Here is a 14,372-nt window from a genome sequence, read left to right as displayed (position 1 = left end):
TGCATAAGCATCCTTTCTATATTCTGCTGTGTTGTCATTCTTGTTGTTGCTAAGATAAAGATAATATTTTTAAGTGTACACCTTGAGTATATACTAATTAGACAGGATTTTCCAAAACAAAAAACAATTCAGGAGTGGGAGTTGACCACTCAAGCTGTCACTAAAACTACCTTGTTTCCACTGTAATTGACTAAGATTTAGAAAATACAGTATTAGCTTGCAGGAGACAAAATGTATGGAAATGCACTGAATGTCAGCAAAAAGTCAACACTTTGGGATCATTATGCCTTTTAGTGGAATAAAAAATAAATCAAAAGATGTTTCATTATACAGTAGATGCTTTTATGTCTTATTCTATTTGTTTTGTATTACACAGATTTCATGGCAAATATAGATTCGAGCATAACAAGGCTAAACTATCATTTAAGTCCAAAATAATATTTTCCCATACCTAAAATATCCACAAATTCATAGCTTTTAAGGTCAGAAGAGATCTTATAGATCATATAGTCTGACCTCCTGTATAGCGCAGACCATAGAATTTCACCCAGTTACCCCATATTAAGTAATGTTTGACTAAAACATAACTTCCAGAAAGGCAGATATATAAGGAAGGAAATATAATAAAGTTGCTTTTTCTTTTAAGATTCGGGGAACACGTGTTTCCTCCTGCTGAAGAAAAGTATATAGGGGGGAAAAATCCATAAATTCCGCTGAGTTGTTATTGCATTCTCTACCTGCCCCTGGACTACCGGAGCAAAATACCTCTTAGTGTGGATCCTCCCTAGCTCCTGCTCCCTGAGTGTGCCTCATTCTTCTGCATGGCCAATGGGTCTCTTGCAGAGATCTTTTGTAGAGAGGAGAGGCTGTTCTGAAGAGGGGAAAGCACGCTGCATCGCTTTCCCCTATAAAAGGCATTTCCAGAGTTTTCACTCTCCTCTATAGTGCGGTGGGAAGGGAAAGGTTTGGGGCAAATAGGAGTAAGAGTGTGTACAAACCCTGCACCAGGTGAGAAATGATTAAAGAGCAGTTGTGGGCTCAGGCAGGCCCCCACCACACCTCTGAAGGATGCCAGTCTTGGAGGAGGAGCCTTAAAAGGGAGAGGCCCAGTTCCAAAGGTCCCAGCCCTGGGAGATGGACAGACCTCTCCTCATAAGCAAGGAGATTCTAGTAAGAAGAGACTGACTTGCTGAATCTCCTGAAGCTGGGGACTAATTGGGAGAAAGGAGCTAGTTGAAGCAGCAGTGAACTGAAGCCCTACAGCTGGCTCAAGTTACACGTCCAGCACCACCGAGGAGAGCTGCAGGACTCCTGCCTTGAGGGGAGTGACTGAGGGACTGCCTGAATCAGGGGGAGTACTGGGGAGAGCAGAAGGACTGTTTGGAATATAGCCCAGCTACTGCAGGGTGGGGGGTGGCAGCAGAAGTTCCTCTGTAGCCAGCTGGGAAGAAGCAGCAAGGAGCCACAATTCCAAAGCAGGAGTAGCAGCACTCCTAGACCTGGGGAAGATGCTGATAAATAGGGAAAGGCAGGAACAGCCCAGGGATGTGGCAGGGGGACTGATAGAACAGTCCTTGGCCATCTAAACAGGGTCCCTGGACTGTTCCTACCTTTCCCTATTTGTCAGACCTGGGTTCCCCTGCATCTCCCCCAGACCAAAGGGAGGAGGACAGGCTTCCAGACTGAAGGAGGTCAAGAATGACAAGTCCCAGATGGGGGCTGTGGGCCTGGCATAGAGGCTACTAGACTTTGGATTTTTCCTGCCTTGTGGATTGGCCTCTGAATTAGCCTAAAAGGCGCGAGTCTCAAGTATGACCCATCCAGCAGGCCAAGTCACAAGGTAAAGGGAACCACTAGCGTGCCTGGACAGCAGTTCTGCAGAACTATAGTGGAGGAAAACCCCTGCGAGCGGTGGCCCGGCCCATGAGTCACTTTGCCACATGGAGCCTTGTTTATTTACTGTGTTATGACAGACTCAGCTGAGTTAGAAAAGGAAAAGACCCGTTAGGAGTTCTAAGCCCTCTCCTTGCCTGTACAGGATTATTTATTACAGCAGCGGTCACCATCCTCTTTTCCTGAAGCCCCCTCTTTGACTAGTGGGTACTTCCCCATGTCTGCTGGCACTATGTCCTGACATGCTGCCGCCATCCCTCCTCTTTCCCACCATGTTAGGGTTGCCGGGTCTCCATTTTTTTACCAGAATGCCCAGTCGAAAAGGGACCCTGGTGGCTCCAGTTAGGACCGCCGACTGGGCTAGTAAAAGGTGGTGCTGCGGGTCTAAGGCAGGCTAGTCCCCGCCTGTCCTGGCACTGCGCTGTGCCCTGGGAAAGGCCAGCACGTCCGGCTCCTAGGTGAGGGGGGGCACGGGGTTCCATGTGCTACCCCCTCCGCCCCCCCAAGCACTGGCTCCGCACTCTCATTGGACGTGAACTGCAGCCAATGGGAGCTGGTGGGGTTGTGCCTGTGAGCCGGATCTGCTGGCTGCTTCCGGGGCGCAACGCAGTGCCAGGACAGGCAGGGAGCTTGCCTTTGCGCCCCCCTCCCCTGCCCGCGGCTGACTGGGAGTCACCCGAGGTAAATCGGCACCCCAACCCCCTGCCCCAGCCCTGAGGCACCCCCCAACCCGGAGCCCCCTCCTGTACCCCAAACCCCTCACCCTCAGCCCATAACCCCTTCTGCACTCCAAGCCCCTGCCTAAACCCACAGCCCCCTCCCACACGCCGAATCCGTCGGCCCCAGACTGGACCCCCCTCCTACACCCAAACCCCTCATCCCTGGCCCCAGCCCAGAGCCCATACCTCCTCCCACACCCCAAACCCCTCCCTCAACCCACAGCCCCCTCTCCCATTCCGAATCCCTTGGCCACACCCCCCAGCCTGGACCCCCTTCCTGCACCCCAAACCCCTCATCCCCAGCCCCATCCCAAAGCCCGCATCCCCAGCCAGAACCCTCACCCCCTCCTGCATCCCAACCCCAGTGAAAGTGGTGAGGGTGGGGGAGAGTGAGCCAATGAAGGAGGGGGAAATGTAGTGAGTGGGGGCGGGGCCTCAGGAAAGGGGGCTGGGCTAGAGTGTTCAGTTTTGTGTGATCAGAAAGTTGACAACCCTACACCGTGTGTTGTCCTCTCTCTTCTCATTTCTCTCTCTGTTGTCTATGTTCCTTCACGACTTTTATTTCCTTTTTTTGGTTCTTCTTTTTCTCTTTTAGGTTCTGCTCTTGCAGATTGCCACATTCCTAGTGACTGCAATGGGGAAGGATCGAACCCTTTCTGTACACTCTTTTTGTTGACTTTTCCTCTCCATTCTCCTATTCCCCAAAGACTCCACTGCTGCTGGGAATGGGCCTGTCCATTCAAGGCTGAGCCAAATGCTTTGGGAGCAGAGAAAAGAAGCTGGGCCAGCAAGTCAGTGCTGAGCCTGCAGCTCTTTATAGGCAAAGCTGCTCCTGCAATTAGCAACATTATGGGCCACACCGAGAGTCGGGAGGAAGCTGGATTTGTTTTCAAGTGACCACTTGCTACTTTAAATGAACACGTAACAGCTAGTTTCCAGTGTGAGAGAGAACTGGCGTTAGGGTGCTATAGCTTTCCCCACCCACAATGACACTCTTTTTTACCCTGTTCTCACTCCCCTCACCCCAAATGCCAAATTGGGAACTACCAGCCCTATGCTTTGTCTTGTCTGATTTTAAGTGTCTCAGATTATGGGGATTTTGCCAATTCCTGTGGGAGACTGTTTCACAGTCTAATAGATCTGGGACTTGTTTCCTTTTTTTAATCTTCACATTATGCTTTTCTCAAAACTTGTATTTACTTTTCAGTCACAATGCAATTTGTTTCTTTGTCTCATTTCATTTTTACTTAATCCTTTTTATCCTGACAGCTAATAGATTTTTTTCTATGCAGTGAGGAAAGCAAAATCCTGATAATATATTTTCTTAAAGGGAATACTGTCAGCCACACTGTATTACTTAGAGCAAGGAAGGGTGGGGGACCAAAGGTTCACAAGCATTTTTTTACTCAAACTTCAATAGGAGCTCAGACTACATGATCACAGTGGTCTGGCTTTATAATCTAGGCATTTATAACCTATGCATTAATGACACCACTGTATTTTCTGGCTAATCTATCAAAAGGTATTTATAATGCACCAACCACAACAGTATCAGTTTAATAGTTATATGACTGTGGTGAGGGCTTTTTGTATTTTTCTCCGCATTTTAATTTTCTTCTACATTCATGCTTTTCTTGTACTTTAAAAAATTTATTAACTCTTAATTGTGTTTCGTTTGTGCCTTTCTTCTATTTAGGGCTGCCAATTAATTTCATTTAATGCATGTGATAAATGCAAAACAAATTAACTAGATTAAAAAAGTCACAATTAATTGCAATTTTAATCACACCATTAAAGAATAATATTTTTGGATGTTTTTCTACATTTTCAAATACACCGGACCCTCGCTAGAACGCACATCTATATAGCGCAAATTCGCATATAACGCGTCGCAGCCATAGATCCCATATTTAATTACTTTAATTGCAATTCATTTTAATGCGGTCCTCATGTTAACGTGGTACCTACCGCATGGATCCCAAATCCTATGTTCTAGAAAGGGTCCAGTGTATACTGATTTCAATGACAACACAGAATACAAAGTGCACAGTGGACACTTAATATTATTTTTGATTACAAGTATTTGCACTGTAAAAAAGATAAATAAAATAAATAGTATTTTTCAATGCACGTCATACAAGTCCACTCAGTCCTACTTCTTGTTCAGCCAATCACTAAGACAAACAAGTTTGTTTACATTTACTAGAAATAATGCAGTCTGCTTCTTATTTACAATGTCACCTGAAAGTGAGAACAGGCATTCGCATGGCACTGTTGTAGCCAGCGTTGCAAGGTATTTAAGTGCCAGATAAGTTAAACATTCAGATGCCTTGTTATGGTTCAACTTGTAAGCTCTAATGTTTTACATTATTTTGTTTTTGAGTGCAGTTATGTAAAAAAAAAATTGTAAGTAGTACTTTCACACTACAGTACTTGTATTCTATTACAGATTAACAGCGTGAGTAAAACAGATTAATCACAACTTTTTTTAAATCTCACAATTAATTGTGATTATTTTTTAATTGTTTGACAGCCCTAGTTCTATTTGAACTCTGCCTCCTGCAGAAAGATTAAAGCAAACTCCATTGATCTTCTTCTGTCTAGCATCGCTATATCACTGACAACAGCCTACTCCAGTGTGTTCCATCTTTGAACTAAACAACAAAGCAGACCACTGCTTATGTATCTCCATCTTAAACCAACCAATCAGGTGTTGGTATAGCAGGAACTGCAGTAAAGAATTCCGGGAAATCTGACCAGTGTGTCCAGTAGCTTTTGCCTAGATCTCTTAGGTCCAGTCATTGTAGCGATAGCACAGTGTGAAACCATTCATGCATATCTCCTTTTATTACAAATCATGTAAGTGCATCCTTGTCTTTTGATTGGTGGAATGCACTGCAGCAGAGAGACTTCTGTACTCCTCTCCAACAGGGGATTAGCATTGAAATTGACCTTGCTGGGTCGAATTTGGGGTAGTGTGGACGCAATTCGATGGTACTGGCCTCCAGGAGCTATCCCAGATGCTCCATTGTGATTGCTCTGGACAGCACTCTCAACTCGGATGCACTGGCCAGGTAGACAGGAAAAGCCCCGGGAACTTTTGAATTTAATTTCCTGTTTGACCAGCGTGGTGAGCTCAGAGGTGACCGTGCAGATCTCATCAGGACAGGTGACCATGGAGTCCCAGAATCGCAAAAGAGCTCCAGCATGGACCGAATGGGAGGTACTGAATCTGATCGCTGTATGGGGAGTGGAATCAGTGCTATCAGAACTCAGTTGCAAAAGATGAAATGCCAAAACATTTGAAAAAATCTCCAAGGGCATGAAGGACAGAGGCTATAACAGGGACCCGCAGCAGTGCCATGTGAAACTTAAGGAGCTCAGGCAAGCCTACCAAAGAGCCAGAGAGGCAAACGGACGCTCCGGGTCAGAGCCCCAGACATGCCGCTTCTATGATGAGCTGCATGCCATTCTAGAGGGTGCCCCTACAACTATCCCAGCCCTGTGCGTGGACTCTGTCAATGGATTCTCACGCAACAGGGGTGAGGATTTTGGGGACGAGGAGGATGATAGTGCACAGCAAGCAAGTGGAGAAATCATTTTCCCCGGCAGCCAGGAACTGTTTTTCACCCTGGATCTAGTACTCTCCAAACCCACCGAAGGTGGGCTCCCGGACCTAGAAGGTGGAGAAGGGACCTCTGGTGAGTGTACCTTTGTAAATATAATACATGGTTTAAAAGTAAGCGTGTTTAATGATTAATTTGCCATGAAGACTTGGGATGCATTCGCGGCCAGTACAGATACTGGAAAAGTCTGTTAACGTGTATGGGGATGGAGTGGAAATCCTCCAGGGACATCTCAGTGAAGCTCTCCTGGATGTACTCCCAAAGCCTGTTAGCCATGCAGTGGGGGGGGAGGGGTGAACATTCATCCCAGAGAATTGGGTATGTGTGGGGGGTTTAGTTGGGTTTGTGCTGCACGCAGCCCCTCCTTTTAAATGGCCAACCCATTTTAAATGGCCAACCCAATGGGTGCTTGGTATGTGAAATGAGGGCGCTGCTGTTTGAAACCATTCCCACATGTTATGAAGGTTAAAGAAGCCAAAAGACTGTGGCTTACCATGGCTGTCTGCAAGCCAAATTCTGTTGCCTGCTGGCCCTGCGTGTGTGATCTCTCACACCAAACTGGCAGGCCCTCAATATAAGAGGCAAAATGCAACTTTGTAAAGAAACCACACGTGCTATGTAATGTTAACAGCTTAGTTCACTGTGGAAGAGTCTACCCATTGTTCTCTAAAATGTGTCTTTTTAAAGACTATGCTCCCTTTTTTTCCTCCTGCAGCTGCAAATGTTTCAACGCTCCCCATATCATCTCCGTTCCAGAGGCTAGCGAAGATTAGAAGGCGAAAAAAATGCACTCGTGATGAAATGTTCTCTGAGCTCATGCAGTCCTCCCTCACTGAAAGAGCCCAGCAGAATGCGTGGAGGCAGAGTTCAGGAAAGCACAAAATGAATGCGAGGACAGGAGGGACACGTGAGAGGACAGGTGGCGGGAGCAAGAGGAGAGGTGGCGTCAGCGTGATGAGAGGAGGCAGGAAGCAATGCTTAGGCTACTAGAAGATCAAACTGATATGCTCCAGCATATGGTTGAGGTGCAGGAAAGGCAGCAGGAGCACAGACTGCCACTGCAGCCCCTGTGTAACCAACTGCCCTCCTCCCCAAGTTCCATAGCCTCCTCACCCAGACGCCCAAGACTGTGGTGGGGGGGCCTCTGGGCACCCAACCACTCCGCCCCAGAGGACTGCCCAAGCAACAGAAAGCTGGCATTCAATAAATAAGTTCTGAAGTGCAGTGTGGCCTTGTCCTTTCCTCGTCCACCACCCCATCCGGTGCTTCCCTCCTCCCTCCCGGGCTACCTTTGCAGTTATCCCCCCATTTGTGTGACAAATTAATAAAGAATGCATGAATTTGAAACAACAATGACTTTATTGCTTCTGCAAGCGATGATCAAAGGGGGGAGGGGAGGGTGGTTGGCTTACAGGGAAGTAGAGTGAACCAAGGGAGCAGGTTTTCATCAAGGAGAAACAAACAGAACTTTCACACCGTAGCCTGGCCAGCCATGAAACTGGTTTTCAAAGCTTCTCTGATGTGTAGCGCGCCCTGCTGTGCTCTTCTAACCGCCCTGGTGTCTGACTGCGCATAATCAGCGGCCAGGTGATTTGCCTCAACCTCCCACCCCGCCATAAACGTTTCCCCCTTACTCTCACAGATATTGTGGCGCACACAGCAAGCAGTAATAACTATGGGAATATTGATTTCGCTGAGGTCTAGCCGAGTCAATAAACTGCGCCAGCATGCTTTTAAACATCCAAATGCACATTCTACCACCATTCTGCACTTGCTTAGCCTATAGTTGAACAGCTCCTGACTACTGTCCAGGATGCCTATGTATGGCTTCATGAGCCATGGCATTAAGGGGTAGGCTGGGTCCCCAAGGATAACTATAGGCATTTCAACATCCCCAATGGTTATTTTCTGGTCTGGAAAGTAAGTCCCTTTCTCCAGCTGTTCAAACAGACCAGAGTTCCTGAAGATGCGAGCGTCATGTATCTTTCCTGGCTATCACATGTTGGTGAAACGTCCATTGTGATCCACCAGTGCTTGCAGCACCATTGAAAAGTACCCCTTTCGGTTTATGTACTGGCTGCCTTGGTGGTCCAGTCCCAAGATAAGGATATGCGTTCCGTCTATCGCTCCACCACAGTTAGGGAATCCCATTGTAGCAAAGCCATCCACTATGACCTGCACATTTCCCAGAGTCACTACCCTTGATAGCAGCAGCTCAGTGATCGCGTTGGCTACTTGGATCACAGCAGCCCCCACAGTAGATTTGCCAACTCCAAGTTGATTCCCAACTGACCGGTAGCTGTCTGGCGTTGCAAGCTTTCAGAGGGCTATTGCCACTCGCTTGTGAGCTGTGAGGGCTGCTCTCATCTTGGTATTCTTGCGATTCAGGGCAGGGGAAAGCAAGTCACAAAGTTCCATGAAAGTGCCCTTACGCATGCGAAAGTTTCGCAGCCACTGGGAATCATCCCAGACCTGCAACACTATGCAGTCCCACCAGTCTGTGCTTGTTTTCTGGGCCCAGAATCGGCGTTCCACGGCACGAACCTGCCCCATAACCATCATGATGTCCAAATTGCCAGGGCCCATGCTTTGAGATAAGCCTGTGTCCATGTCCTCATCACTCTCGTTACTGTGCTGCTGTTGCCTCCTCGCCTGCTTTTGAAGTTTCTGGTGCTGCATATACTGCAGGATACTGAGCGTGGTGTTTACAGTGCTCATAACTGCCGTGGTGATCTGAGCGGGCTCCATGCTTGCCGTGGTATGGCGTCTGCGCGGAAAAAAGGTGCGAAACGATTGTCTGCAGTTGCTCTCATGGAGGGAGGGGCAACTGATGACATGGCTTACAGGATTGGCTTACAGGGAATTAAAATCAACAAAGGGGGCGGGTTTGCATCAAGGAGAAACACACACAGCTGTCGCACCGAAGCCTGGCCAGTCATGAAACTGGTTTTCAAAGCCTCTCTGATGAGCAGCACGCCTCTTCTAATTGCAAACAGCCTAGTCAGCAAACAGCGCCAGCGAGATTTTAAACATCCAAAGGCATATTTTACCACCATTGTGCACTTACTCAGCCTATAGTTGAACTGCTCCTTTCTACTGTCCAGGCTTCATGAGCCATGGGAGCAAGGGGTAGGCTGGGGTAGGTGCGACCACGCGGTGCTGCCTACTGGGAGAGCAGCCTGAGGCAAAAGCCTCCAGCTTGCATGATATTCCAGGCAGGACTGAATCTCCATTAGATGAAACTTAAAAAAGAGAATGACCTGGAGTCACCCCCATTTATGTCCAGGCACCCCTGACTGACCTCACCGAGGTCGGCCAGGAGCAACCAGGAGAGAGCAGCAGACGGTGCAATACAGCTGCTAACCATCTTTGCTAACTTGCAAAGGCAAGGAGCTGCAGCTGTATAGCACTGCAGTACCGCATCTGTTAGCAGCATCCAGGAGACGTACGGTGACAGTGAGCTGAGCGTGCTCCATGCTTGCCGTGGTATGTCGTCTGCACAGGTAACCCAGGAAAAAAGGCGAGAAATAATATTTTGCCATTGCTTTCACGGAGGGAGGGAGGGACAATGTTTTTGCCCCACCAGGCATTGGGAGCTCAACCCAGAATTCCAATGGGCAGCGGAGACTGTGCGAACTGTGGGATAGCTACCACAGTGCAATGCTCCGAAAGTCGACGCTAGCCTCGGTACTGTGGACGCACACCGCCAACTTAATGCACTTAGTGGGGACACACACAATCAACTGTATCAAATCGATTTCTAAAAAAATCGACTTCTATTAAATCGACCTAATTTCGTAGTGTAGACATAATCTTAGTTTCTTAGCCCCCAGATGTGGGGTCATTTGACATTATATTGAAGGATATATTTGGAAGTAATCAAAAGGATAATACATTTAAATCTGCAATGGAAACAGAAAAGCATTTTTTCAGACTTAAGACGGTGCATTATATGAAAATCAAACAATGCCAAATGTTTACCACCTTTTGACATTCATTAAAGATATTTACCTTCAAATAATCTTCAGAACTGGAATGTGCACTTTCAAAATCGTGTGCAAAATGGCTCATTAACCTTCCTATAAAACCTAGCCTAGTAACAGTGTAAGTCAGTGTCTCCATAGTGACCCATGCTGACCTTGTTCCTGGGCAGTAATTGTGAACATCTCTTCACGGATGTTTCCACTTCTAATAGCAGCTCTGTGACATGAACTATTCTTTCAGGGACCCTAGGCAAGTCCACATTCATTTTCAGTTTTCACACAAATGACAACAATTATAAATTAACAAAGCCCTTCAACAGAGGCACTAGCACTTAGAGCGGAGATTATGAGGGACCTGAAGCAGTGATCTTTCAACACAGGGTCCCTGAAGTACTACATCAGTGCCACCTTATGATCTTTTTATTAATGAAAGTTTTGCTTCGATTTTACCCTATTAGCACATTGTTGGTTGTGTTAACAATGAGAGGTTGGTGCCAAAGCACTGTTAACTTGTTCTACTTTGCCTTTTTGATAGCCCCCTGTGTAGCCTCCAGGAATTATCATGCTGCCTGAACAGAAAAAGAGACAAGTTACTGCATATATGCCATGTCATTTTCTTTCTCTCCTAACAAAAAGCAAGGGCTAGATGCTCAGCTCGTGTAAACTGGCATTGCTCCACTCACAGCAATGAAGCTATGCTGACTCACAGCAGCTGAGGATCTCCCCTTTTTTCAGAAGTGTCTTATATAAGGGTGTGTACTTATGAAAGGTGTACACTGCTAAGAAAAAAGATTCTACCCTCTCTTTCTAGTTTCCCTCTTTTTATACCTGCAATACAAGTATCTACCAAGGCTGTCAGCTAATGTGTTTTTAAATGAGCTAACACCTATTAGGTTTGATTCTCCTCTCACTTACACTAGTGTAGATCAGGAATAATTCCAATGAAGTCAATGGAGTTACTCTGATTTTGAACAGGTGCAACTTCATTCATTTCCATGGAATTACTTCTGATTTACATTCGTATAAAGGAACAATCACGCCTCATGCACACACTGTGGCCTGGTCTACACTTAATTTTTGCTGGCATAGCTATGTTGATAGGGAGTGTGAAAAAAACAGGCACATGCCTAATTGACGTTGCTATAATGGCAAATGCCGTAGGGTAGACAGTTATACTAGCAAAAAAGTTTGTTGGTGTTATAGCTTATTTTGTTCAGGGAGCTAGGATAAGCTATACCAGCAAAATAACTCTTTTGCGGATATAAGCTCAGTAGGAGGGTTTGCCAGTATAGCTGTACCATTGTAACTATGCTGACAAACCCTTCCTAGCTTAGACAAGGTCCACATGAAAAGCAAAGAGCAAAAAAATGCCTCCAATCTAAATAAATAGATCACTGAAGTGGGTGGATTGGGCTATTTAGAATTCTGATTTGCTTCCTGGTAGGTGAAGATATAATGTTGAGGATGACTGGAAAGTATTTTTGGGGACAACTGAAGATTTTGGATCACTTCTGGGAGAAATGTAGAATTTATAAAAGAGAAAATACCAATACATGTAGTCTGTTTGACCCAAACCAATGTCAAAAGGGTAAATCATTAAGAAATTAATTCATCAAACTTGTTTCAAAATAAAAAGGGAGGAAATCTTGAAACGCAAAGCACTTCTCTTTTCTTGTTTCTTTCCTTTCTCTTTACCTCCTCCTTGGGTGCCATTTTGGAAAGAGGAGAGGTGGGAATAATGTTGTTCAGCAGATGTGTGTGTGTTTGTGTTGCCATAAATCTGTTCTTTCCTAGTCCTGTGAAATACCCTCCCTGTCTTCAGTCTCACTGCCCACTATATTATTTTCTCTCTCATTGATATCTACTATTTTATAGCACCCATAATGGTGCTAAATACTTCACAGAGGGCCTGGTCTCTGAAGCCTAAATTAAAGGTGTTATACAAGTGGGAGCAATGAATACTATGGCTCTGATGAAACAGGAAGACCAAGGTATGCAGCAATATGGTCATGTTATTATGCAAATGCACATCTTAGTGGTTCAAGTTTTTTTTTTCATGTTACACCTACCTGTGATAAATATTTATCATGCACATTTGTGCAGGATATATTGGGAACAAGGAGGTGTCTGAAGAGCACTGCACTCTGGCAATCCCCAATTGGCAGATTCCTTCCTGGAGACCACTGCAAGGTGGAGCACATTAAAGCAAACCCTAGACTGCCCTAACATGTGGCAAGCCAGGCTGAAAACCAGGGAGGCGTAGCCAGCTTTCCAATGGTTCCACATCTCTCCTGCACTTTGCAGACGCTGGAAGTGGCAGAGAATCTGGCTCAGTGAGTGATAATGGAGGGCTAGAATTCAGCAAAATACTTTTTGAGTAGAATTTCATTTTAAACATTTGAATCTTAACCTTTCGCAGTGTAGCTGCATAGTTCTTGTTAATGGCAAGAAGAGTTATGCAGCATCTGCAGATGATATGGACCTCATGGGTTTTAAATGTAATCTTGGCGGCAAACAGGATCTTCTAGAAACAGTGGGCCACATCCTAAGCTGGTGTAAATTGCCATAGCTCATTTGATTTCACTGATATGATCCCACTTTTGCAGCAGCTGAGGATCTGTCCCATTGTTTTTAAATTAGCCAGTGGGGTTAAGTAAGTCCATCTGAGAGTGATGACCCTTGTAAGTCTCCCCACTAAAACCCATACAAATGGTTTTATCAATTTTGCAAAACTGATGTTTGAACAGAAAAGTTTGTGCTTTTTCACTGTGATGAAGAGACATTTTTGCTGGCAATTTCCCCCCTTTGCTGTTAGGACCCCCCTTTTATGGAGGGGGGCGGGAAAAGCACTGCAAGGTCTAAGCCTTGTGTGGCTGAATCTGAAGAATATTATCCCTCAGAATTTCCTTTTACATTTCTTTTTAGGTCTCCAGCTGAAGTGATACCTCCCAGTAACAGGGCAGAAAGGCCTGATTTAGTATGGCTTTCTATTACTGGTGTTCTTCCACTGTTGGAGGATGAGGGGAATGAATTCCTTAGTGTCATTGCTTTGGCATAGGGGTATGCATTATTATTTGAGATTTGTTTTCATATAAATGTACAAAACAGCATCTCAGGAAAGGTTACTGAGGTATTTCCAGAATCTGCAGTAAAACTAGACAACCTTTTAAAAATCAATTTATCATAATGTTTGCATTTCTGCTTCAAGGTAAGTGTAAGTGAAAGAATAATGTATACTAGAATAAAAAGTTACTTGGTATCCAGAGTACTTTACTAATTGAAAAGTAAAATCAATTCATATACTCTTGCCATGTAATTGTTTTTGAGTTTTGGCAACTCAAGGACCGAGAGGCCAGGTCAGGAACTCAGATTCAGCTTTTCTGTGAGATTCCCTGATTAATTTTAATCCAAGATTCTTTGCTATCCGATGAAGCAGATTTAGTCTGTATAGTTATGACCCATTCCCCCTTTTCCTTCCCACCACCTGTCCTCATCACCTTTATGAAAGCCTCAAGAATCCCCCATTTCCTTCCCTTTACACTCCATCTCTTGTGGTCACCATTGATCTAGCTGAAGAAAATTGGTTAGAATTTCCATTGCAGCTCATGGCAGTCCTTTAATTGTTTGGAAAGGTGCAATGAGCAACGTTGCTACATCCTGCCTGTCCACAACAGCTTCTTTTTAAAGGGCGCTGAGCAACCTCCATGCTCACTGAAGTCTGTGAGTAGTCAACAACCCAAAGTCAGGCCCAAGTGCCCAGGAATCAAAACTGTATCTCAATGTTACCTTTTCACTGTGCTATGACTTTCAGGAGCTCTTTCATTATATTGGTGTCCATTGTATAACTTGAATCAGCTGGACGTTTTGTACCTTATTCAATCTAAAAACTGTGACATTATATTGCAGTCCATTATATTTCTACATTTCTGAAGTACAAGAATAACTTATTGCCAACCAGCCACTGCAGCATTGTCTTCTGGGCTGGAGTTGCAAACATTAATAAGAACCACCTTCCTTGCTCTCCTGTCCGAAGATTTTATGATCTAATGCCTTACTCTATTTTTTTAAACAAAGGGAATAACTTTTCCCTTCAATCTATTTCAGCAGCAATGGCACAAATATGACACCATGGTTTTCAAACTTTTTCTGTA

The 14,372-nt window shown here is 45.2% G+C and overlaps 1 protein-coding gene across 1 annotated transcript in view; it reads right to left on the bottom strand.

Annotated features, from left to right (window-relative positions):
- Positions 1 to 14,372, bottom strand: part of SV2C (synaptic vesicle glycoprotein 2C) — a 190,788-nt gene that overhangs the window by 65,979 nt on the left and 110,437 nt on the right. The window lies entirely within an intron of this gene.

Source organism: Malaclemys terrapin, chromosome 6, assembly GCF_027887155.1.
Source record: "Malaclemys terrapin pileata isolate rMalTer1 chromosome 6, rMalTer1.hap1, whole genome shotgun sequence".
Taxonomy (NCBI): Eukaryota; Metazoa; Chordata; order Testudines; family Emydidae; genus Malaclemys; species Malaclemys terrapin.
Note: the sequence above shows the minus strand (reverse complement) of the source record. Positions and strands in the feature narration are given on the sequence as shown.